The sequence below is a fragment of the Rhea pennata genome, chromosome 10 (genome assembly GCF_028389875.1).
Source record: "Rhea pennata isolate bPtePen1 chromosome 10, bPtePen1.pri, whole genome shotgun sequence".
In the NCBI taxonomy this organism is placed as follows: Eukaryota; Metazoa; Chordata; class Aves; order Rheiformes; family Rheidae; genus Rhea; species Rhea pennata.
The window spans coordinates 2,609,488-2,634,207 of record NC_084672.1 but is presented as its reverse complement, the minus strand read 5'-3'; the positions used below and the strand labels follow the sequence as shown (position 1 = coordinate 2,634,207).

General features: G+C 42.5%; 1 long non-coding RNA gene across 2 annotated transcripts in view; it reads left to right on the top strand.

Annotated features, from left to right (window-relative positions):
- The window catches only part of LOC134144752 (uncharacterized), a 181,891-nt gene that overhangs the window by 47,244 nt on the left and 109,927 nt on the right, over positions 1-24,720 (top strand). For both annotated transcript variants that reach the window (XR_009959481.1, XR_009959480.1), the window contains exons 2-4: positions 2,129-2,384; positions 2,486-2,544; positions 3,543-3,672. This is a non-coding gene — a long non-coding RNA (uncharacterized LOC134144752). The remainder of the gene's footprint in view (positions 1-2,128; positions 2,385-2,485; positions 2,545-3,542; positions 3,673-24,720) is intronic.

Sequence of the window (24,720 nt, the reverse complement as noted above, 5' to 3'; positions counted from 1 at the left end):
AAATTTCCTGAGACCTGAGCAGGTGCCAGCCTCTAAGAAGCATTGCTCTGCATTTATCTTTATGTGATAGAGAGCACATAAAAAACAAATTTTCTTCATTTTCTCCTCCTGAGATAACATGTGGCCATTAAACTGTGAAGTATTTTTCTTACTGCGTGCAGATTCCCCCTGCCCTCTCCAGCCTGGCACTGCACAACAGCAAAGGTGTAAAATAATTGTTGTAATTATGTGTCCTGGAAAACAATGATACTAGAACTGCTTACAGAGGTTTATAAATATATTTTATTAAAAAATGAAGATTACTTATTTTACGAATGCTGCTGTGAAATACAATGAGGATACATGTAGTGTGTTGTTTACCTTTGAAACAGGCTTTTTCTTGTCAATTTTCTGTTACCTTCTAAAATAAAATCCTATCTGTTGGGGAGTCAGAAGCAGATAAGATCTTCCAATTTGTTACTGAAGATATTTGAAATTTTAAAACCAGTTCATTAGATACAATGTAAGCGTTAAGAATATGCATTTATTAGGATTTCCACAGCAAATGCAGCCCACGAAACATTAGACTTACTTCCTTCTTGTTCAAGCCATTGTAATGCATTTCTCCTCGGCTAAACGTGCTCTTGAGCTTTTATGCCAAAGTGAATCGTGATCTAATGCTCACCAGATCAAACCTAAATGTTGCAGTGTTTCCCTTCTGATCCTGGTTCTTCCTAATGTGATGATATTTGTCTAGTCAGTTATGTGCAAGTGTGAATGAGAACATGCAATTATATATATATATATATATATATATATATGTATGTATGTATGTATGTATATGCATATATATGCAAACCCACCTGGAAATATTGCCCAAGGAAACTATGCTTCTGTTGTGCTCAATAAAGCTTGCAGTTAATTGCTGCCTTAGCTTTTTCTTTATGTATCTGAAAAAGGAAAGTTGCTAATTAGGTAAAAAGCTTAATAAGATCCATGTCCATAAGGCCACTGTGACACAGAAGACTCTTATTTGTGTGAATTGCAGATCCCGGCTCCTTGCGCGGGGGAACGCGTGGGTCGATGGTGGCCAAGCCCGAGGCCGCGGGCGCTGGGGCCGCGGGGCCGCCCGCGCGGTTCGAACATGTCACGTCAAAGCGCTGGTGGCGCTGGGGCCCACGGGCCCAATTAGCGGGCCCGAAAGCCCGTCTCCGGCCAGCCGTCACTAACGCTCCGGATAAAATCTGACATCTTTCCCCCTGCCTCCCTCCTTCCGCCGGATCCTAATTAATTTAAATGGTTTTACTGAGGGACTGTGGCACTGCTGAAAGGGCAGAGGACCTTGCTGGGGCAATCAGCTTAAACACTGGTCCCTTTCCTGCCCTTATTGCTCCAGACTTCCCATTTGGGAGATACAAATACTATTTTAATTTTTAAATCTTTTTTTTTTTTTTTTAAATGTTCAATTTCCTTCAGTTTTTCTGATGTGGTTTGTACAAGATGCCTTTTCAAAGAGCAGAGTGGTGGGATACAGACAGGAACTTTTAAGTTCATTGTTAATTGCCTTTATTGGAAAGAAGGAGTAATGAGGGGTTTCGCATGGAAAAGGTGCATCTTCTCTGACGCTGATAATTAGGAAGAAGTCTGCAGTTAAATCTATTTTTGATTTTCTTAAACGTTGTTGCCTAAATAAGCTTTTTTGCTTTCCTTGCTGAAGCAGCAGATTGGTGCTTTCTGATTTAAAAAAGTAACAGCTTGTGGAATACATTTTTGTAAGTATATGCAGCTGAAGTCATGCCAAGCCCATGTCAGTTGTCAGATAAGCTCGGGAATGAATGCCCATCTTACCCGACCATGTAAGGACCGAAGTTATTGCAGAAGGAGCTCTGAGTTTGCTATGTATATAGCTCAGCTCCTGCCAGGATCAAATTCCTCACTGTCATTACTCAGGAGAGTCACCACCGACTTGAATAGGACTTTAGAGGGTCAGGGGCCCTAGGCCATTGCTCAGGTGAAGGACTCGAGTGTGTTTAATTTTAGTAGTGCAAGTAATCCTTGGAAACATTCATATACTTCAAATTAAGCATGCGTACCTTTTTTTTTTTTTTTTTTTTTTTTTTTTTTTTTTTTTTTTTTTTTTTTTTTTTAGGATTAATGGCCCATCAAGAAATTTTTGTCCATCGTATCCACCTTCTAAACTGATGGAGAAATCTTGTTTTCAGTCGAGAGAGCTTGGAATGCAAAAACATATCCCACAGTAGGCCTAGAAGATGAGCTGCCTTCCAGCCAGGATCACTTAGCCTTGCTGATGCAGCCCGCTTTAGAAGCAGCAATCTGGTGACCTCTGTAGATAGCAGGCTACGGCAAAAACATGGGTGGACCTGCAGTGATAAAGCACCATGAAGGTGAGTCTAACATCCTGCTCCCTCCTGGCATGCTGTCCTCAGCAATTCCCTCCCAAGCATTTTAGGAATCTGTCAAAAATTGTTGTGTGTTTTTATATTAGGGACTGTAAACGACTCCGTGCAGCCTTCAGGAAAGACTTCCACGGACTTCTAGATGCAGGTACGTGCCATGTTCGAGGAGTTAAAGCCCAAATCAGAAGCTGTTAAAGCCCAAGTCAGGAACCACGTGGCTGTTTTGGGATTTGGAGGCTGATGGTTGGAGCTTGCAGGGTATGTGTGCACCTGTACACAGTGTGTGTTTGGCAGTCTGTATTCTACACCTCTCCTTTTCTTGCAAGGAATGTTTGGAAACTTCTCTGATGTCAGTTAAGAAATAGTCTGTAGGAGGACCCAGGTTTTTATCTCACTATTATAGAAGTCAATCTTTGTTTTAAAAGGAAGGGGCTGCACGCTAATTAATACTGGTTGATTGGAAACTGCATTGGGGTCCAAATCCAGGGTTTTTCTACGTGTTTAGTACTCATGACTTCCAGACTCAGCTCTGCTCCCACAAAGGTACTAAAATACATTGGCAGATATTTGGAAGAACAGGGCATAGAGCACTTCCAAAACCATGCTTAGATAGCTAAATAGGAGCCAAGCTTCCTTAACAAACACGTTAAGGAGTAATGGTTAAAAAGTTATGTTCTCCATGTGGGTGGGGGAGTTGGAACATTCTCCACCTCATGCAGCAGTCAAAGCCTGTATTCACTTCGACCTAGCCCAATCAGAAATGGATAATACCCCCTTTTCTGACTGTGTTTAACCAGGAGAGGCATATGCAAGGGTGTCTGGTAATTGAACAACAAGTTTTTAAAATCTATTGTTGTCAGTTTACAAATTTGCTAGCATTTCTTTTCAAAATGTCACACTACTGTGCTGCTATTTCTCCCATGCTGTTTTTTCTTGCAATGTTTAATTGTGAATCATGAACTTTACAGTGTTTTTTATATATAGAATATACACATCTATATTTATATAAAAAGCTGGGTGGTGGCAGGGAGAAACTTACTCTCTCTGCCCCATCTTTTGTTTTGATCTAGTTGCTATGGCAATATTAAGATCAATTTTGACAGAATAAAATGCTACAAATTACATTGTCACATTACCTCATTACAGGAGGCTGGCACTTTGGATTGCAGCATTACTGAAATGAAAAGCGTGAACGCTACAGGAATTTCTGCCGCATGGAAAAATGTTATTTTTGGATTCTTCAGGAAGGTGTGCCCATAAAACCACTGGTTCCCTGGTGAGTGACTAGTCACTGAGACTAGCAGAACTTTCGTCTTAATTTTTGGTTGTGGTAGGTGATGTCATCGTTGGACGTACATTTACATTAAGCTGCAATTGGCATCACAGCTACAAAGGGCTTCATGTTTTCCTGTTAAACATTTAGGTAATTGGCTTCTTACAGCAAGACTGGTGGAATGAGTGTTTTCTTTCTTCCCTTTTGTTGTGGATCCTTTACTGTTTCTTTGCAGTAGTATTACTAGCGTTGCCCTTGTAATTTGTCCTCCTTGATGGGATAGGAACTATTGTACTGTGCCTTACAGTCTCTAACCTGGTGTACGCTGGCAAACAGCTGCCCTCTCGTTCACTGACACTAGCTGCTGTGGGTTTCTTTCTCATTCAGGTGTAACTTGTATAAGTGTACTTGCAGATGTGTGGCTTGTTTGTAGCTCTGTAGTTTGAATCGGGAAGTTTCTTCTGCTCTAATGTCTGTGGAGCATTATTGCTGTGTTACTGAAAGATACCTTTAGTACCAGCTTTGGTTTAGGAAATCTGTTAGACTTGGATGTGATTTGCATACAGGGAGACAATTTGTGTGATCTAGCCAATAGTTTAATTATTTTGTTTTTCTTCTAGTATTCTTCTTTTCTTCTAATATTACTCTTGCTATATCTAGTCTAGAGTTGTAAACTGCAGTAGATATACAAATCCAGAACAAACATTTTGAAGAATTTGTGTGGAGTAGAGCCCCAATTTCCATTTCAGTGTTCCCTCTCTCATCTGATTTGTTAAATTCAAGTGGTCCCATGTGTGAGTAGCATGACTGCCAGAAGTGCTTTCTAGCCATCTGCTTTTTTTTTGGAAGCCTTTGATTATTTCTTTGTCCAGTTTTCTGTCCAAAATTAGAACTGGCAACTTAATTGGCTGGTTAATGCTGCATATTTTATAATTTAACATTTCCAGCTTATGGCTAGGTAATGGCAGCAAAGTAAAAAGCACAAGAAATAAACTTTCTTACTGAAACCCAACTGCAACATGGTGGAGCTTTTGCACCATGTTATTCTAGTCTTTCAAGAGTAGCAAGCAAATTGAATAGGAAAGGTTTTACTGTTCGTGGATAATGTTGTACTAAGGGAAGAGACATAGCAGCCTACATTAACTTGATGAGCTGTCTGTGAAGCCTGAGGAAGAACTGCCACGTGCTGCTAATAGAGACACCCACAACAGAACTGAACTTAGAAGCTAGTGCTGCAGTTAAACCTGAACCAAGCCACAAGCTGAGAAACAAAAGTTAATGAGTAGGCGAGGCTTCAATAACTTCTGAGGATGGAGATGTCTCAAATGACACCTAGAAAAAAATAGATTATCCATGTAGGGCTGCTGAAGGAGGCTGCACTCTTTGTGACTGTACAGAAAACGGGCCCAAAACCCTGTGGGAGAGGCTCTGATCTATATGATACAACTGGATGGTGCATGCAGCCAAATTAACTCAACTGAAGCTTAACTAGAGTTCCTGAGAGTCCTTGCTATGTATTTAAGGGCCAAAGCCTCATCCTGCACTGGTGCTGGGGGAAGAAGAGAGGGGTCAGGGTTAGAGCAAACATTGAGAGATGCTGCATTGCATCCAGGTGAAATCGCAGCTATCCTAGTTTTACGTCTTGATGCAGAAATAGAAACGCTAGCTTTACTGCAGCTGTGTCTGGCAAATGTTACTCCACATTTGCTCGCTGTTCTGGGCCCTGATACTCAGCAAGACTCAGGCTGGCTGCTCCACCTGGTTCAGGTTATTGGTAGGAACCACTAAATCTCATAGGGACTGTGGTTCATTTGGGCTGACTTGTAGAGTTTAACAGCTTGGAGGTGAAAGAAAAGTGAGCTGTAAAGAGCATGCCCTGGAGGACTCCTGAGTTTCAGTGCCTGTCATGGGCAGAGTCCTGCCTTGTTTGTACAGCTCCAGGCTTTCAGCTGCAGTTACCTAGCGTGATACAACAACCAACAGTGATTTTTTTCCTGCCTGTGTGGTGATAAGGAGCGAGTGGAGATATAATGAAAAACTTGAATATTGAGGGTGGAGGAGCAAAGCTTGGGATGGTTTGTGTGTACAAGTCATAGAGCTTTAGCCTAGGTTGTGACTTAGTTTTCATTTCTCTGAGTAGTCTCTCACGAGAGTACGCTGATTAATTCCCATGGGATTTCTTATGAGCGTAGCCACTTACCAGTAGATCTTAATTGCTCCTAATCTGTCCCTTACTGTGCAGGCCTTGTTTTTGGTGGAGTATTTGCACGTGAGAGTGTTCTGGTAACTTGCAAATACTGACTTTTCTGCTAAGAAAGAAACAGAATTTATTATTGCAAACACATGTTCTACAGAAATTCTGGTTTCTAATATTTTTTGTACTTATATAAGAATTCAACCATTGTGCAACTCAAGAGCTGCTGAACGTCGTTTGTGTTATGTTGTTAATAATAGAATGATTTCTAAATTCTGGTTTGGCGAGCTGGGAGCGCGGGTGACTGTTCCCGTTCTTACACTTGTGCTCTCTTTGCGTTATAACGCAGACAGCCGCCAAATCCCTGCCCTAGAAAAGCTGCAGTTATTGCTTGTATATTAGCTGGTAAAGACCACTTGGGCCTTCAGTGGGACTACAGCTGTAGTAAGAAAGAAGTAAGAAATCTTTGATAAGTTCTGCAAACTTTATCATTTACTCTGCATAATAAATACATGGGGTTAAATGTGTAAATAATAATAATTAATATCTGACTGACAGCAAGAGAAGACAGTGGTATTTGCAGCCTTAAGGTTTTAATTACGTGCATTTGCTGTGGGCCTGTAAGCAATGAATAATTTTTTTTAAAAAAGTCCCTGACTATCTTCATTTTTGCATAATTCTGGTATCTCCTTGGACAGAAAGGAGGAAGGTTCCTGAATAATTGCAGTGTATGACTGCCTTATTACAACACGGCCATGTCTAATGGGGTCACCAAAATATTATCCAGAAAATCATGAAGATGTTCAGAAGCACAGCAATGAACATGCTTTAATGCTTTATTCCTCTAAATGTAAAATTTAAGCACCCACTTTTCTGCTCAGTTTAAGTTCTGATGGGTGATAACCTTTTGATGAACTGTCCTGGGCCTTATGCTTTCACCTGTCAAAATAAATGACATTTACCCCAAACCAATAACAGTAACACCAAAACCACATTGTTTTAGGGCATAAATCTAGCCCTTCAATGGCATGAGCCTGTCACTGAACTCCTGACACCAAGTTCTATTATTTAATGAGTGCTATTAGGTAGTTCTGTCACTTAATAGGATTGAGGGTTGGAAATGCCATGTAATATCACTTCACTGGAGAAAAAAATCAACAAACAGCCTTCACTAAAAACCTCATGTTCGCTTTGATGTCGGTAGGGCCTGCTGTCACTTCAGAACGGAGACTGCAGTGCTGTTTCCACAGGGCTACAGCTGCCATTTTAGGACAAGAGACAAGTTGTTCTTGGCAATTTTACATTGGAGGCACCCCCCAAAAATAAAATTCTCCCACTGTCTGACCAAGAGTGAAGAAACATTTTTGCAGGCTCATGTTCATAAAACAACATGTAGTTTAAGGAGACAGAAATGTGTGTGTACAAGAAAAAATGCTGATGGCTATTACTGTGATGAGTTGTCATTTATACTGGGATATCACCTAAAATTCCAGGTTAAGTTTAGGGCTACCTTACGTGCCATACAATTATTGAGGTTCAGTTTTTGTCCTGAGTTTTTGATGGTCATGCAGTTATGCAGTTGGGTCTCCAGCTGCCCGTTGGGCTGCCCTCTTCGCTGGCCGGTGCTGCATCTCTACAGGGAAGAGTGGTGATGAGTTGATGAGGAGACCGGTCATGGCGTGGAGAAAGCGAGGTGGAGCCTGGTAGCAGCAGTTCTATCTCAGACGTTAGCTTGCAGCCTCAGGCACCGGGGCAGTTAAACCTCCCAGAGCTAGTCCTGTTAGTGTGTTATTCTGATCCTGCAAGGAGAGGTCTCTTCTGCTGAGCAAATTCTCCACCCTGCTCCAAGTGCAGACACGAGCTGCAAGAAAGACTGAAAGGTGCCGAAAGAGGAAATAGGCTCTGCCTGCTGGAGGTGAAAAGCACCTCAGTGCACTGGGACTGAGTGTGGTTGGTGAAACTGTTAACTGGTTTGATCAAAGGAGCGAAATTCTCCCTTTTCTTTGAAGCAGATGTCCAAAGCATAGCAAAGGAGCTGATTTCCCTCTGCAGCAGCTGAGCAACTTGAGTGTGGTTAAAAACAGAAAGGTTAGATGCCCTTGGAAAATGCTGTGGGAAAAGGTTTTGTTGACCCCATTAGATTTCAGTTTTAAGTCTTGTGTAGGTTCTGGGGGTAAACATGCTTGCTGTTTGTAGCATCGTGAGCATTTCCACATGTCTGTAGGTCCTTCCCTAGAGCCAGCCAGGTTTGCTGCTTAACTGTGCAGATGCCTCTTCTTCAAATTACAGCTGCATTTGTGATCAAGGTTGCAGAGTATTTTTGGCTGCAGAGATTCCTTTCGAGGTATGAGATTGCTCTGGGATTCTGTACTGTGTCCTTTGAGAGGAAAAACTAGCTGACTGATCTCAGAAAAGTAAGTGTAGAACCCACATAAGCTTCTTCAACTCCTGAATCTCACAGATGGTATCTTCATAGCTGCAGGCCACCCCATGCTGCCTCAGAGATAATGCAAGGGGATCGAAGTAGGCTGGTGTCCCATCATCTTCTGGCTACAGGGTCCTTGGGACTCTGGAAGTCGCTGGCAGAAGTCTCATTAACTTCAGAATAATCAAGATTTCATCAGAGATCCTGGTGAGCCTGTCACAGGCTTGATAGGGTAGGAACAAAAGTCACATGCCACGTTTTTAGTTTTATAAAGGGAGTTGAAAGCATGCTGGTAGACATTCTTCAATCCTAAGAGATATTTAATGGGGGTAAGATACATATATTTTATTCACATAACAAATCAGTTTTGTCATTCCTTGAAGCAGTGCTGGTAGAGACCCAGCAAAAAGTTAAATTGTGTCCATAACTTTATGCAATAATCAATGACAAGAGAATGCTTGAAATGTAAGTTAGACTGCAATATCCATATTTTTTTCACTTATGACAACTGTTTTCCAAGGCCTGAGGTAGATTTTGGTGATAACACTGGATCTTAGGATTGAGAATCTTGCTGAGAGTAGACTTCTTGCATTTCATTTTAGATGCTTTAGTTTTGCAGATCTTCAGATGTGTCTTTTATTCAATTCTTTGTTTGTCTGTTAATTAATGTGTGTCAAATTCACAGCGTTTCAAAGTGAGATTTGTGACTTGAAAGGAGAGTGGGTGGGTTGTGCATAAAACAGCTTTGGCTTTGTCAAAGGTATTGAAAAGTGTATGCTCTACTGCAGCTGATGACACTCAAGCTGCCTAAAAACTGTCCTGCAGGTCAAAATAGCATATTTACAATGAGAAAGAAAATAAAGTTACAGGGTTTGAATCCATAGTATAAAAGAGGCCTATTAAGAGCAGATCCCTTTTTGGGCCTTGACAGTTGGATCTAAATACAAAGTGCCTAGCTAAGCTTAGTGAAGTGCCTAGCTAAGCTTAGTGAAGCCCTCCTGGAATAGGTCAATTTTGAATAATCCAAACGTGACTTGGGCCAGCTATTTATGTTCATAAAGTAGTGTAGGTCCCTGGCTTAAAACAGCCCACTTCTTAAAGAATTTTCTGTAGGAAAAAGTGGGCCGATGTCTAATCTCTTTGTACAATTGTTTAAATGTTATGCACTAATAGCTCTGCTAAGGGGATGTACAAATTAAACATACACCTGTTCCCTTTTATTTATTTCATTTATTTTCATGGATTTCTGAAATCTTAGGGGCAAACTATTCCCTGTTGTTTGGATGCTTAGAAACAGAGTAGGATGCAGCAATAGGCAGGTCAATGATGTCCTGCATTTGTCTTTCTACAGAGCTGTATTGCAAGAGTTGGTACTTCGCAGCACTGGCAAGCAGTGCTGGCCCACGAACTGTCGATGCAGAAGCTGCTGCGTGCTTAGGCACTGTTTTCATTCTTTTGTTTGAGAAAGCGTTTAGTGTGTCGAGTAAAACAAACTGCCACCCAGGACCTCACCCTGACCAGATCACTTGGATAAAGCAATGCCTAATATGTTTTCAGTTATGAAATATGTTTGAATACGGAGCTGTGAATTAGGTGTCCAGTGTTAAATGTCATCCTTGTACACTCCAGGCTTTGAACCCTCTATCTGCGCGTGTGTAGCACGTGCGTACGGCTGTGTGTAAATCGGGTCTCGCCTGGTGGCCGGGGTTGCCGGTCTGGGAAAGGCACGAGGGGGAGCCGTCCGTCAGCGAGTGGCAGCGTCGCTGAGCCGTGCCTGCACTTGCGCCTGAGCTCTGCCGGGTTTTATTCCTAACTGCATTCTGAAAAACAATTTATGAGATAAAATTATGATGTTAGAATGTGCGGCATAAACTGATGCAGCAGAAGGCACAAACAGAAATTTGGGAAATCGGAAATTAGTAGTATTCTATTTTTTAAGTGAATAAATGAAAGCTTTAGAACCAAGCACACCTGAACATCAGCATTTATTTTCTTTTGAATCCTGAATTTCCTATCTTAACTCATCTATCTTTTGGAGTCTGCTCTTTCTTAAAAATCCGCATTGCTTCGAAAAAGGAATAAAATACCCAGAGTATAGGAATACTTCTGTTTCCTCTCTCCTGCTGATACATCAGTGAAAACTGAATGTTCCCCCTGTTCCACCAAGAACATTAATCCATGCTGGTGTCTTCAGATAGCAGACTAACTGATAGCCAATGTGTGTGCTGAACACTGGGGGAATGTGTTGCATTCAAAATGATGCATTCAAAAGCTGTTGTATAGGCAGTATTTCTCGGATACAGAGAAACTAGAATAATTTCAGCAAGCAATGGAATAGATGTAGTTTGCAGCAAAGTGTTGACCAGGAATTCATGAAAGCATGTGAAGAAGTTGCTACATGGTCATTTCATTCCAAAATGTGTGTGCTGTTGGCAAAAGGGAAATCTCATCCCACTTTCTTCTAGCCTGCTGTTGTTTGTTCCTGCTTCCTCCCTTGTTTTAGCATCGGTCTTCGTGACAATGGAGGTCTGATCCAGGTAAAAACTAGCCAGGCTGGGGCGGGGGGGGGAGTCAGCACCAACTTGAACGTAGGCCAGTCTGAAGTGCTTCTGCAGCTTGTAGGAGTAAAAGTCAGGACAGGGATGTTAAAATTAGCCCATAAAGATCTAGGAGGCCATGCTAAGAAATGAATCACGGGAAGTTCAAAAGCCAAGTTCTTTCCCTGAAAGAATTTACTCCCTGAATTGGTAGTTTTGCCAAGGCCAATGTCTGAAGTATATGTGTACAACCGTTCACAGATGCAGTTTCTTCTATGTGGGAGCTTCTCTCTGCTTCAGTGCATTAGCATTTTTCTCCATGGGCATGGGCTAGGAGAGACAGGTTTCTTCACATTCTCCCAGATCTGCATGAGAACAGCCTTCAGGAAGAGCACGGAGACACCGCAGACTTCATATGCAACAGCTTTGCTGTGGGAACTGTGATCAACTGCTCTTTAAGGTTTTGGATGGCTTCCCAGTTTTCTGGTGTTTAAGTTCTTGGGATGTCCTTGCACAGGAGTTGGAGGCTTTTTATAGTTTGTGTGTAGGGAAACAGTGTTCATATAAATTGCTTTTCCTAGATAAGTGGGAAGTCTGGAGTATTCTGGGCCTCTTGGGTGGAACGACTTTAGATTCTTCTTTCTTTCTTTTTTCTTTTTTTAGCTTCTTTTGAAGCTACAGGGCAATGCTCCCACTACTTGTATTCTAAATAGGAAGCATTTATGTTTCAGAAGACTTTTGTTTCAGGCATTCTATGTAAGAGAAACTAGAGATATTAGTTTGAACCTCCATCTTCTCCTGAATATCCCTGACTGAGTGTATTAATGGGCTGGTTTTGATTTAAAAAGATAAATGACTGATCTTTTCAACTGTGCTGTAAGGCCGATGTTCTGGTTACTAAAAATGCAGTGGTGCTTCCAGATGTTTACGTGCGTATTGATGACTGGTAGTGAAAGACCCTGAACAGAGGAGAACTTTTCATAAGACCAGAGTCATCAGCATGAGATTCCTGGGTGAATTCCAGTCGGCCTGCATGATATTTCCTCTGGAGTTTCAATCGGATTAGATATTCATCTTCTCTTCCTGTTCCAAACTGTTGTTTAGTGTTGATGTGTCCTCTCAAATGGTTGCCAAGTTCCAACACAGTGGTAGTAAAGCCAGTCCTGCATTTATGCTGAGGTTTTAAAACTTATGGGGAAACTTAACCCCTTATCTCCATTCAAATGAGGCTACTGAGAAACTATAATGCCTTGGTATTTGCAGGTAAAGTGAGCAAAAGAACATGAGAATGGATGTCCTGGGTCCAGCCGGACGTCTGGCTAGCCCAGCTGCCTGGGTCTGGAAGGGACTGAAGAGAAGCCTAGCCCTGCTGCTTTCGCGGGGTAGATACAGTCTCAGTTCTCAGAGACTTCCAATCCTATGGCAAACCTTCTGAATACTGAATTCAGAATATGGCAAATAAACATCTTTTGACATAACATCTGAATGTCTGTTTCCCCAAATTGTTCAAAGATTCTTGAGGAGGTTGATTATATCTGCTAGGTTGGATGTCCATAAACCAAATATCCTGTATCCTAAATGTTAGGAAAAGGTTAGGAATGTGATGCAGCTCTAGTTATTCAAATGCTTTTGTTACTTGTAGCCTTTGTGAACTCTTGTGACTGCCGCAATTTATTTTGCCAGCGCTTTGTGCCCATCTGAACAGGTTATGGAGAAATTTAGAACGTGCAAAGAAAGGCAAAATCATAGTCTGTAAACTATAATTAGTATTAAATATTATAATGGAAGACTACTTAGGTTATATTGTTTGACAGGTCACCGTATAGATGATTGGGCATATACTGACTGAATAAAAACCTAGGGGGTATACGAGGGACTTGTAATCTTACCCTGGAAGTGCAAATGGCAAAATCATTTCATAAATGGCTATTGTTTTCTTAAAGCACCAGGTTTCTTTTGCTACTTTTTTTCTTAAAACCCTTGGAGATGCTATATATCCACACACCATGCTTGGTTGTCTGCATAGATTTCATTATTTGTGTTTGCCTGCTTAGTGCAAACTCATTACTTGCCAGTAAAGTCCTCTGTTGACACCAAAAGACACTGGGGAAATACAATGTTTTTTTCTTTTTTTTTTTTTTTTAATAATGAAGTCTTTGTATTCATATGAAGTTTTCCTCATTGGTAAAACAAAATAAAGACCCCAGGAGCACTAGCACGCAGAAGTTCACAGCTTCTTGTTTAGTACCTGTGCCACAGCACCAGAGACTGTATAACCCCATAAGGAGGAACTTAATACATTTTAAAAATCTAGTGACAAGACTAATGAAAATGACATGACTGTGGAAAAACTTTTTAAACTCGTTGTCTGAGAGTCTGAGGATGCGTGTCTCTAATAAGCTGGGAAATGTGCTTCCCGTTTGAACAGTATGCTCTGTCCCATTAAGCTCAAGTCTTTCCTTTGCCACTACCCACGGCTCAGAACCAGAGCAAGGAGTCAAAACCTGGTGAAGGACTTGTATCTCCAAAAACGTGTTACAGGCTAAGGCTCTCTTGAGCCTGTAACGTGAATAATTCTTCCTGTCCGTAAAGACCCTTTCTAAACTCTTCTGAAAGCCCTTATCAGACTAACTGCTGTGCTTTAAGCATCATTTGGGAAATGTACCCTTAACGCAGTTTTTAGATTCTGGCACCAAATAAATGTTTTTGTGAATGCATGAGCTGGAGACGTTGTTTAAGGGTGGTAAGATCTGTAGTTCAGATCTTTTTTTGACTGTGAACTAGGTATTCCAGCGCTGGTGGGAGTACCTGGGAGACGAGGAGGAGCTGAGGAGGACGCGACAACCCGATACCGCCGTGAGCAGCCTCTTCCCGACTGGGGCTCTGCCGCTAATCCCCAGGAAGCTGATTTGGGAGAAACGGCGTATAACATAGTGCGCACACTGTTCGGGAACCCGCCTGCTGCTCGCCGCTAAATTTACAGCGAAGAAAGGCGCTGCGTGCCAAAATTACATCAATTCTGCTGGTTTCCTCTAGCCTAACCCTCCAAGCCACTAGGTGTGATTAGCTCACGGTCACCTCTGCGCCTGGGGAGTACGCGAGGCCGGCACACAGACGGACCGAGCCTGAGAAAAGCTTCCCGGTTCCTGAAATTGCTTTGCTTTTCCAGCGGAATACTGTTTGCGAGGTGCCCAGGTTGAGGGCAGGGGCGCGCGCGGCCGGCCGGAGGGCTGGGGCTGTCGGTTAGGCGTTTCGCCTCCTCGGGGCTGAGCGCTCGCGCACTCGCCAAAGCGAGGGCTGTTTGCTGGAAGGACCAAGGTGTGCCGCACAACGTGCTTCCGAGCAGAGGGGCGAGAGCCGCGGCACCGTCCCAGCTTTTCCAGGACAAACATACGCGGCGGAAACCTCTCGTTTTGCTACCGTGACTGCGTTATATGCTGCTCTGGCAGCGTGCGCGCACTGCTTCCTGCTCGCATCTCCGTCTGCGCGTGGGGAGTTACGCTCACGGCGGGAGAGGAGACATCAGATTTTCTTCAGTGAAGGGCAGTAGGTACTGGCAGAAAAAAATATCTAAGTTAAAAAAAAAAAAAAAAAAAAAAAACCTTCAGTTACAAGAAGTCTCTTTTCAGGCTAGTTTTTCAGTTTTTTCAAAGACTTTTTTGTTTCTATTAAAGTGTTTGTTTTTGCAGATGAAATGCTGATAGATGAAATCCTTTTTTCTCTTTTCTTTTCTCTTTTCTTTCTGCTTACCTTTCCCACTCTTCACCCCACCTCATGGGGCTGCTCAAAAAGCTGAGAAAGATTCATCATTTAAGTGATTTATGAAGTTTTTCCTTTTAAAGCAAAATAATTTTTCAAGAAAAATAAGAATCCATTAACTTTCCATTAAATAAAACTTCCTGTCTGTCTGAGCTGTCTCAAGTGCTCAAAGGCAAAAGAATGACTATTCTTTGTGTGGAACAGAATGAAGAGCTGTAGTTAGAACAACTGTGTTTTTATCACACTCCTTTTTTTGCAAGATATTTTGAGTTGAGTGGTGTCCAAGCCAGCAAGAAATTAAGTCTGGCTACAAGACTTGCTTTGCTTAGCAATGGAGAAGCTGTGGTATTTCTGCAAACGACAAAACCAGTGTTCTGATTCCCATGGAGCCTTCACTCAGGGTGGTATGTGCCTCCAGAGCCTTGCACCTTGCCCAGCCACTCTGGTGGTGGCTGGAGTATGCCTGATCCCCTCCATGCTCATGACACGGGTTCTTGAATGCTCTGCATGTTCTGAAGCTGTTTCCCAAGGAAAAATTGTCTTTCATAATCTCATTTCCTTGCATGTCTGTCTCTCTCTCCCTCATAAATGCTGAACCTGTGCACCACAATTTCAAAACAATTTAATTCTCCACAAGTTTTTTAATAAAAGAAGCTGTGCTGAGGAGAGAGATGCCGTAAGTGCGTTGGCTATGACATAGCCTCACACCTTGCCAGACACCAGAGGATCCCAATGCAGGGGAGCCGTTGCAAATGCCTCGACCACAGGCTGCACTCGCAGTCGTCCCAGAAACAAAATCCGTTCAGGTTTCCTTAATTCCAGCACTCATGAAATACTGGTTTTACTTTCACCTATCTACCTTCTTGGTTGCTCCTGAACATCTTTGCCGCACCCTCTTTCTTTCTACTCTTTGCAATCTTTCCTGAAAGTATATCTAAGTCATTAATTAAATCACTTAATGAAAGTATCAAGATAGGTACAGGATCTACAAGTGAGCCTATTACCGTGACCGTTGTCCTGCCTTCTCTGGTCCCCACCCATCTCTTTCTTTTTTGTTCCTCTGACCTGTTGTATCATGTCTCTGTGGAGGATTACCATTTCAAGGCAAAGACTGTGCCGTTGTTTTATGTGAACCACCCAGGACAGGTAGGGGAGGTCAAGTAATAATAACTGTTAGTAATAGCGTGGTAATGAGTGGAATTTGGCTGTTGTATCCTTTTTGTGTGGAGGGCCTTCTATGCTGAGGTATGTTGCTATGCTTTAGTGCATACTTGCCATTGGAAAATACATAGCATACAGGATTTCCTCAGTTTTAAGGCTCCTAAAAAATAGTTTTTGGTCAATGTCGCTTGAATATCTCATTCCATACCTGTAACAGATATTTCTGTCTTGAGCTGGATCTGCCATCAGGTTTACTCAAGCCAATGCTTGGAAGAGCAAAAACATTGCAAGTTCTAGGCCAAGATATGCTAAATGATGACTGATTCTGAACAAGTGCGTTTCTTTTTCTGGCTAACTGCTTTAAAATTAGAGTGATAGAGAATGAGTGGCTTAAGAAGTATAGCTGCAAAGGTAGCCATGTGTGTATGTGCTACTGTTCCTAAATCTCAGCTCTTGCCTGCCCTGCTTAGCAAGCAAGAGCTTCTTTACATAATTGATTCAATTAGGCCAATCAAATGAGGGATTGTACAGTGAAGATACAAGCTTTCTTCTAGAACTGTGTATGTTACCATAGTTAACAGCATTTCTTTAGTCACCTGCCAAGCACTTGACCTAGTTTATATCATGGTGTGATAAAGAAATGACATCAGACCCATTCGTCCCATAGTCACAGATCGCTGCTACGTAAATCAATGGACCTTCTAACTGGATCATTTCAATGATTGCTCTCCAGTTCGCTTTCTCTTTCAAACAGCAGTCATCTAGTAGAAACTATTTGTTCATTTACTTCAGTTGTTTTTTCTTTTTTTTCTTTTTTTTTTTTTTTGGGGGGGGGTGATGGGGGAAGTACTTGTTAAAGGAAACAAACAGGGCAGAGCCCTTCAGAAGTGTGCACATCCAAGCAAATCAATTGCTTTATTGTCTTTTGTCATGCTATTGCAGCTTTGTTTAATGTTTAACATTTTAATGCTCATCTCCTGTGTTTCTGAGGTTTTGAGGTTGAAATCTTTATGCTGCCAGCGATGGCAATATTAACCCTTTGAACAAGACATCGGAGGCCCGTGGATGGAGAGCTCTCCGTCCTTCCTCTCCAAAAGCCCGCTCCCCTGGTGATCCTATCTGAGCTCGCAGCAGGTCTCAGACCAGCTCCTGGAAGACTGATGTTTGGAATAGCGTTGGATACAAAGTGTGCTTTTGTTGTTGTTTTTATCATTTTGTAACGTTCAAACTGTTTTTATGCTTTCCGTAGAAAAGAAACATCCTTCATAGTTCAAGCCAACTGTTGGTTAAAATGTGAGGTTTACAGTATCATCTGAAGTCGGGTGTTGTCCCATTTCACAAAATTTGGATTGAGCTAACACGTCCATTGGAGGGAGTTTCCTATGAACTGGGACTAAAACCAAGTCTTTTGACTTCTTTTCCTGACTATGCCTTTAAGTCACTATCTGACTGTTGTAATTAACCTTTTAGCACTTACCTGCAAAACAAGGATGATTATCCTCACACAAGAGTGTTAAGAAGCTTAATTAAACTGTGCCTTTAAAGTACTTCCCTTAATACGCTACAGAAGCTTAGTGTATATAGTGCATATCGCATGCATTACACATAAGTAACTTGATACCAAGAACATTATATGAATGTATACTTTGGAAAAATCCTTTGTGTGCATCTTCATGCATGATAATTTTTTATGTCAACTCATTTCTTTGAGTCAGAAATTTAACTGTAGTAAGTAGTATCTTTTTGAGCCTGAAAGCCAAAGCTCCACAATTAGTAGTAATGTAGTGGTGATAATTAAGAAAAGTTTGTTTTATATCCAATTTCTAGAAGCTAATAGTATAGACAATCTGAGCTGATCTTGGTAGATATTTTAAGGAAGGGCATCTTAAGTAGCGAGGAAGCTAAGATTTAAAAAAAAGATGATGTAGTGCTGCAGGAATGCAGTCATCTGAAAAGTACCAATGATAGATGAGGAAAAAATGCTTCATTCTTCCATAGCTAGGTCTCTCTAATGGTTCCCTATGATCAACATAACACATGTCAAAAACTGAGTTTACGTGGACCAAGACTTGGCAGCTTTTACTGCCAAAGCATCAGCCATCTAGTGATGTGAAGAGCTGGCAAGGTGCTTGGGCCAGCAAGGCAGCCCACACTTAGGTGATAATTTATTGCTACCTGTAATCTCCTCTAAATAGAAACCATTCACATGCTCGCTGGGGAAGCTAGAAGTGACCAGACAATGCGAGTTCAGCCAAACCGAGACTCCATATAACTTTACAAAAGGCAAGTGCTCCCTGGTACTGACATTAACAATGGTGTGGACTCTTAGAAAGTGTTCACTCCTCAGATTTTATTTATTTTCATATGATTTGCTTGTATAACTTCAAAATCTGGCAGTTATTAGGAGCTGAATTTAAGTATTAACTGTTGGACTTTGATTGTGTTTATTTAAAGCCTAGAAAAGACTCAGCCCAGTGGAAGTCAGCACGATGTCACTCCATTTGGGAGCTCAAAATGGGTGACTTGCCGTAATCCCCGAGTACGTGATACTGGGATTATTAGTCACGGATCCTATCATGGCACTACATGATGCTTCTCATCTTGCAGCCTCTCTGTGCCCCTTGCTGTAGCTTGGCACTGTCTGCCCTTCCCCGGTGTGCTTCCACCTCCGCGCTGGGCGGTGGAGGGGGTGCTGCTCGGGCCGCGCTCTCTGCCGTGTCCACCAGCGTGGCGGTGCTTTGCCCCTTCCTCGGCACAGGGCCGTTGCAAATGAGAGCTGGTGTGTGCAGGAGGCGATGAATCTTGGGAAGATACCTGGTAATCCTAAGCGAGAGGAGGAGATGATCCCAAGACTTCTGCTGTGCCTCCTTCCAGGAGCAGGTGTGAGACCTGCTGCGAGCTCAGATGGGATCGCTGGGGGAGCGGGCATTTGGAAAGGAAGGGTGGAGAGCTCTCCATCCGCAGGCCCTCTGCCGTCTCGTTCGAAGAGTTAAAATGATCATAGTTGGCAGTGTAAAGGATTCAAATGTTATTGCCTACCTCTAAGCACATGCTGAAGTTAGCATGAGAATGCTGGTTTAGAGCTACCTTTTCCTTGAACCTGAGTTACTCATTTGTTGAGATTAAGGATTTCCATGGGGAAATTCCCTTAATTTGGAGTGCCAGTGGCCAACTTTGGCCTGAACTGTTCTCTGTGCTGCCTCTCTGGTATAATATATCTTTGCACATGTGCACAGTCATACAGTAATATTTATAATTGTTCTATATGACCGTTCCTACAATACTGCAGGTGGACAGGGATTGTTCCTTATGTGCAATAACGCAGTAGAGCCTTTAGGTATCACTGAAATTCAGATCAATAATTCCACTAAGTTTAACCAATACAGAAAATTCTTTGGTTTGTATTAATTTCTCTTTCATGGACCAACAGGTTCAATTCTTCTCCTCTCCCTTCCCCACCTCCGTTTTTCATTTGTTTGTTTTCTTTTCATAAAAACAGATGATCAGTTCCACCTGGATATGTGAAGGCTTCACAGGCTGTAGATCGAACATCCTTCAAATCCCTCCTTTCCATATTTAAATCATTTTGAGGAAGGGAGATGCTGCTGAAATATTTTGAGTTATATTTAGGAATGGACACAAGGAATGGATTTGTTCAACAGAGATGACTGTAGATTTAGGAATGGCACAATGAATGAATGAATCTGAATGCAGTGAAAGTGCAGAAATTACCTTCTTTAGATGGTGGGATGAAAGAACGTGTTTAGAACCATTAATAGAATTAAAGCTACAAGATAAGGATCTTGAAAGGGATGGGGCAGTGGCAACTGCCATTGCAGGTTGTTATTCATAGAAATCCTTCTCTCCCACCAATGACCCTTAAAAAGATGCTTTTCCTCCAAAGGGGAAACATTTGTTTCTAATGTAAGTTAGTACTTAAAATTGAGATACACCATAGAAATACTTTATCAAACATAGGATAGAGGCAAAGACTTGAAAGGACTGGTTATGCATCCATAATGGAAATGAGGTGATACTTTAAAATCATGTTGTAGAAGAGCTTTGATCTTGAGCTGAAAAATACTGAATAAGAGGCATGTGATTGTGTGTGTATGTATGTATATATATATGTGTATGTATTTAATTAGTAATCATTTCCAAAAGGTTATGTTTATGGAAACTGCTAGCTTTTGCATTATTAATCTCATCCTTATGTTTATTTAAGACTCTGGAGAGGGTAGCACTGAGTTTAGTGCTTGTGCCTTGCTAACTTGTGGAAAAATGCCATCATACCGTTCATATGGCACAGTGCTCCTGGCTGTGTTTTTTAAGGTAAAGAATGAATGCTAAAGCAACTAAGTATCTGAAGCAAATCTCCAGAATACCCTAGATCGTATAGCAGGCTTATATCTTGGCTTGATGAGCAGTGAAAACTGAAGTCTGATGTCAAGAGTGAAAATGAGCATGTGAGTGCAAGGTAATAGTCATGTTATTGAAATATCACCTTGTCTTTGCTTAAATTTAGGCAGTAGCATGCAGAGTTTTGTGGTTCTTTTTGCTTTAAAGGAAAACCTTAAAGCTTGTTTTCCTTCATGTTGCCATAGCACTTTGTATCTTAGCAATACATACTTAGTGTTAATTTAGTGTTATCACAAGCAGCTTGTGCTCCAGAGATTTACTGATCCACTCGCACAGTACTTTTAAACCCCACATCGATAGTAGGACAGTGGTTCCTGGCCTGTGTTAGGACCAATTTACCTCATTTCCTCTGCTACAGCAAAGTGAGATTGAAGAGGCTAAAAAAGTTGAGGGGGGAAAAAACCCCCAAACCCTATTGCTTAGCCCTGCAGGGAGAGCTCCGGGAGTCACACTTCGGAAGAAGTTCTGCTCGGAGGAGGTGAGGGGAGAGGATTCTCTTTTGTAGGGCTAAGGCGAACGCTGTTTAAACCCACGTGCTTGTCACTGCTGTCATATCTCATCTGAGTGTCTTTAACATGAAAGCAAATATTGATGTGGTGAGGACCAAAAAAATTGAAAAATGCACTCATTTGTGTCCCTGATTTGTGCCAAGGAATTTTTTTGGTCCCACCTCACCTCTAATTTGAAATGTGTTAAATAAAAATCTCCAGGAGAGTATCCAGAATAGATAGGCAAGTTTAGGTCAGCATATTATTTGGCATTGCAGTGGACCTCATCTCTAATTACTAAAGAAATAGTGAGTTAGTGAGTTAAAATACACAATGACTGTGACCTATATCATTTCCATTCTGGATATAGGCCTGAAATAAAGAAGGCTTTTCACTAGCACGGCACAGATTTAGTGTCGTGGGACACAGCTTGTGCTTTGGAGGAAGTGCAGTCAATGGGCCATTAAGTTTTGAAACAGGAGGCAGGCATCTTCTAATCTTGGTGCAGTTGACAATAAATATTGCTTATTGTAGATTCCTGATAGCTGTGCCAAAGTCGTTCAAGTAAACTCGGACTGGTGATACTATGAATGTGCATGCGGCGCATTCACATAATGGAGGGATCGCTTGCAGGTCCCGAAGGAGATCTTCCCTTTCAGCTCTGGAAGACGAGAAACCTACTGGGAAATCTAACCCAGGGTATAGATTGAGTGGCAGTTGCGTGTATTGTAGGGATTTGCTTTTCCCCAGTTGAAAATAAAATGTTAAATTTAGAAAACAGTTCCTGAATTTTGGCAGTTTCCCATTTAAAAACAAGTAAACAAACAAACCTCCAGACCAAGATTTAAGCTTTCTAAACTCCTTCAGGATACACATGCAAGGAGGAGCCTTAAGAGCGGTGAGTCTGCAGTGCGCCGAGGTGGTGGAGCACGCGCCGGGGTGGCAGGGGCCGAGACGCACCGTGCCGCTTAACCTAGCAGGGGCTAAGAATCACGCTGGAGAAGGTTGCAGGCTGCCACTTTTGGGACTGTCATTTATAGGTGGTTCTAACTCCGCAGAGCCATACCGAAGCAGTCTGCAGCTTGGCCGACTGTGCTGGGGCAGCGTTGTGCCTGCCGGCGCCTGGTATCAGCAGCGATGCAGCCTCCGGCAGCCTGCTCCAGCGTGCGCCCTGGGCACCATGAGCCTCGTGCTGGAACGCAGGAGAACGGCTCTTTTTTTTTTTAACAGACACATGTATTCATTTAAATAGACATGCATATTCTTTTTCTGTAGGGTTAGGGCACTCTAAACTGTAGAGTGTGTGTGGGTGTGCAGGGCCAAGTGAGAAGCTTTGCAAATCTTCACAACTGAAAAACCCTTGGATTTCTTTTGATATTTGTAAACCCTCCATGGAAAAAAAAAATGCTCAGGTGTGTCCACCCAAGATTTGCTTGCGCTCTCCTCGCTGCTGCATCCGCGAGGCCTGCAGAGGTTCTGCAGTAGCCACCGGGTCGTCCTGTGCCGCTCGGACGCCTGCGGCTGGGCAAGGCGCAGGTGCTCGCTGCAGCCAAGCTCTGCGTCCCCAGAGTTACTGACCAGCAATTACTAATTACTATTTAGCAGCTATTCAGCATGTTGTTTCTTCCTCTTTATTGTCCATGTGGCCACGGTTGTGCTTTCTGCCTGCTATAAAAATGCGAATCTAAAGATGGAATGATTAATTTGCTATGTACTTTTGTGATTTTCAGCAGTTTAGTATCTGAGTGGCTCACAATGATTTTTTTTCCCCCAGACCTCCAATCAAAAGGTTCTTATCCTCATTTAAATGTGGAAATTAGAAGCTCAGAATACTTTTGCTGGATCAATATATAATTTTTTGAAGTTGTGATTTTTTTTAGCACTTTAATACAATTTTTAACTCTATGATAGACTCTAGATGGGGCATCTGTTTGAGGCTAAGACCAGCCTTTCCCTTCCTGAAATTCCTTGCTTTGTTCACTGTGCATTTTACCACCTCTGCAATGAAAAGGCTTCTTTGGACAACAGCCTGCTTCACTAGGCTCCTGGAGCCAGACCATCCCATGAGCAGGTCCGGTGGAAGCGTAGCATGTAATCCTGTAATTAGACTCTGTCATAACGTACACACTCGACGAGGTCGAGCAGAGGTTGAACAGGCGACTGTGTTTCTGCTGTTTCCTAGCTTCTGACTTTGCAACCTTAAAAAATATTCAGATAAATTACCAAACAAATTATCAAATGATAAGCTGTTTGAAACAGTATCTTACAAGTGGAAGGAGTCAAGCAGCGCTAGTAGCGAGCCATAGTAACAACTTTATCTGTGGATATTCTGATCTTATTAAAAAATTCACTGCAACAGTCGCGTGTGTTTAGTGGGTGTTTGGATGTGCTTTGGAAACATTTAGCCCAGCCGTTGTATGAAGATGTTGAACAGCTTTGAAATGGACTCTTGACCTCCGTTAGCTAAGAATTTCATTACAGTGTAGTATTTGCCAAAAGAATAGATAAGGACAGTAAAGCAGCAGCTAGGGTTGGTAGTGCTTGGAAGTGAATGATAAAATTTCATAGACTTTAAGGAGCTAAAAGAGCTCTTCTGGGAGCTTTCCATCCAACCTCTGCTTTGGAGCAGCAGCAGCAGCACGCGAGAAGGGCAGAGAGCTGTTACCACTGGCCCCTCGCAGCCTCTCCGCAGCTCGTGGTCTGGCTGGTGGGACCAGGTAAGCTCCTGGGCTCCCACGTTCTCCTCGAGCTGGGGCTGGTTACCCCACAAGCAACCGTGGAACAGAAGCATACAGCTTTTTTAATGCACGTTACTAAAAAAGAAAGCTCCAGCTTGATCAATTTATGATTATTTCTACTGCTTGTTTAACTCTCAAAGAATGCAAAACTGCTACTCTGTTAAATTGCATAAAGTCTGGTTTTCTTCAGGAGGGTTTTGCCTGGCAGCCTTCCCTTGTGTAGGTAAGACCCACGGGAGGAATGTGGTCATTCTGCCTAGATCTAGGAGATCTAGGAGAAGTGGCAATTTGCATCGTTGGAATATCGATTTATTATTATTATTATTTTAAATGCTCTTAAATTGATGAGATTTTCTTAATATCAATACTTAATCCAAATGAGGAAATAGTGCACTGTATACGGGGAGAGCTTACCTGCGACCTGGCAGGCTCGGAGTCTGCTTGCAGCTCGGGTAGGAGCTGTAAAGGCTATGCAGTAAAGGGCTGACAGCTGGCAGGAGGTGGTACACGTCTCGCGGTCAGCGTGCAAGATTTCACAGCTGCCAGGACCCTTCTGGCAATCCGCAGCCCCAGCTGCCTGTCCCCAGCTGCTGTTGGGGTGCTCCAGCACTTCCATACGCGCCTATGTACGGTCTCGGGGCTGGCAGGGCCTGTGCTGCCCCGTCCTGCTACACTGTTCAGCCGGTGGTGCGGCGTTAGGATGTGATACTGCAGGTTAAAACTTCAGCTATGGGATGAGGAGCATCTCTATGAGCAGCCCTTCATCCTAGTGCCCAAATGCCCTGAGTTTGTCCAGCCGTCCAAGAAGCTTCTGGCTTAGTGTGCAGAGTAACAGATGAAGGCAGTAAATAGCTTTTATCTGGACCTGATTTATGCAGTGTGCTCACAAACGTAATGGTTCAGGAGAACTTGGCATGTCTGTTTTGGAGGTATTTACTGCTTTGGTCCATGCCTTGGGCATTTATGACTGTGCTACTCTAGGCCTTGCCTGCAGGAGCTGCTCAGTGCTCCCAGCGCAGCACAGGGGATCAAGGCTAGTTTTTCCTAGTTGTTAGGTGAACAAAAGTTAGGTGGAAATGGAGTTTTGCAGGGTTGGAGGAATAATTTTATGAGCCTGGAGAAATCCCATGGCTCCCTCAGCATCCCAGTAGCAGGATTTTGTGTTCCTGGCCAATAAGCAGACCTGAAGGCAAAAGGGAAGATGTAAATGGGGTACTATCTGTGTTTGCAGCGGGGCTCTTGTTTTCCAGCATGGGGATCCTGGAGGAATACTGAAACCGTAGCATCTCCTCGGTCTCCAAACCATGAAAGCATGTGCCCAGATGAAGTG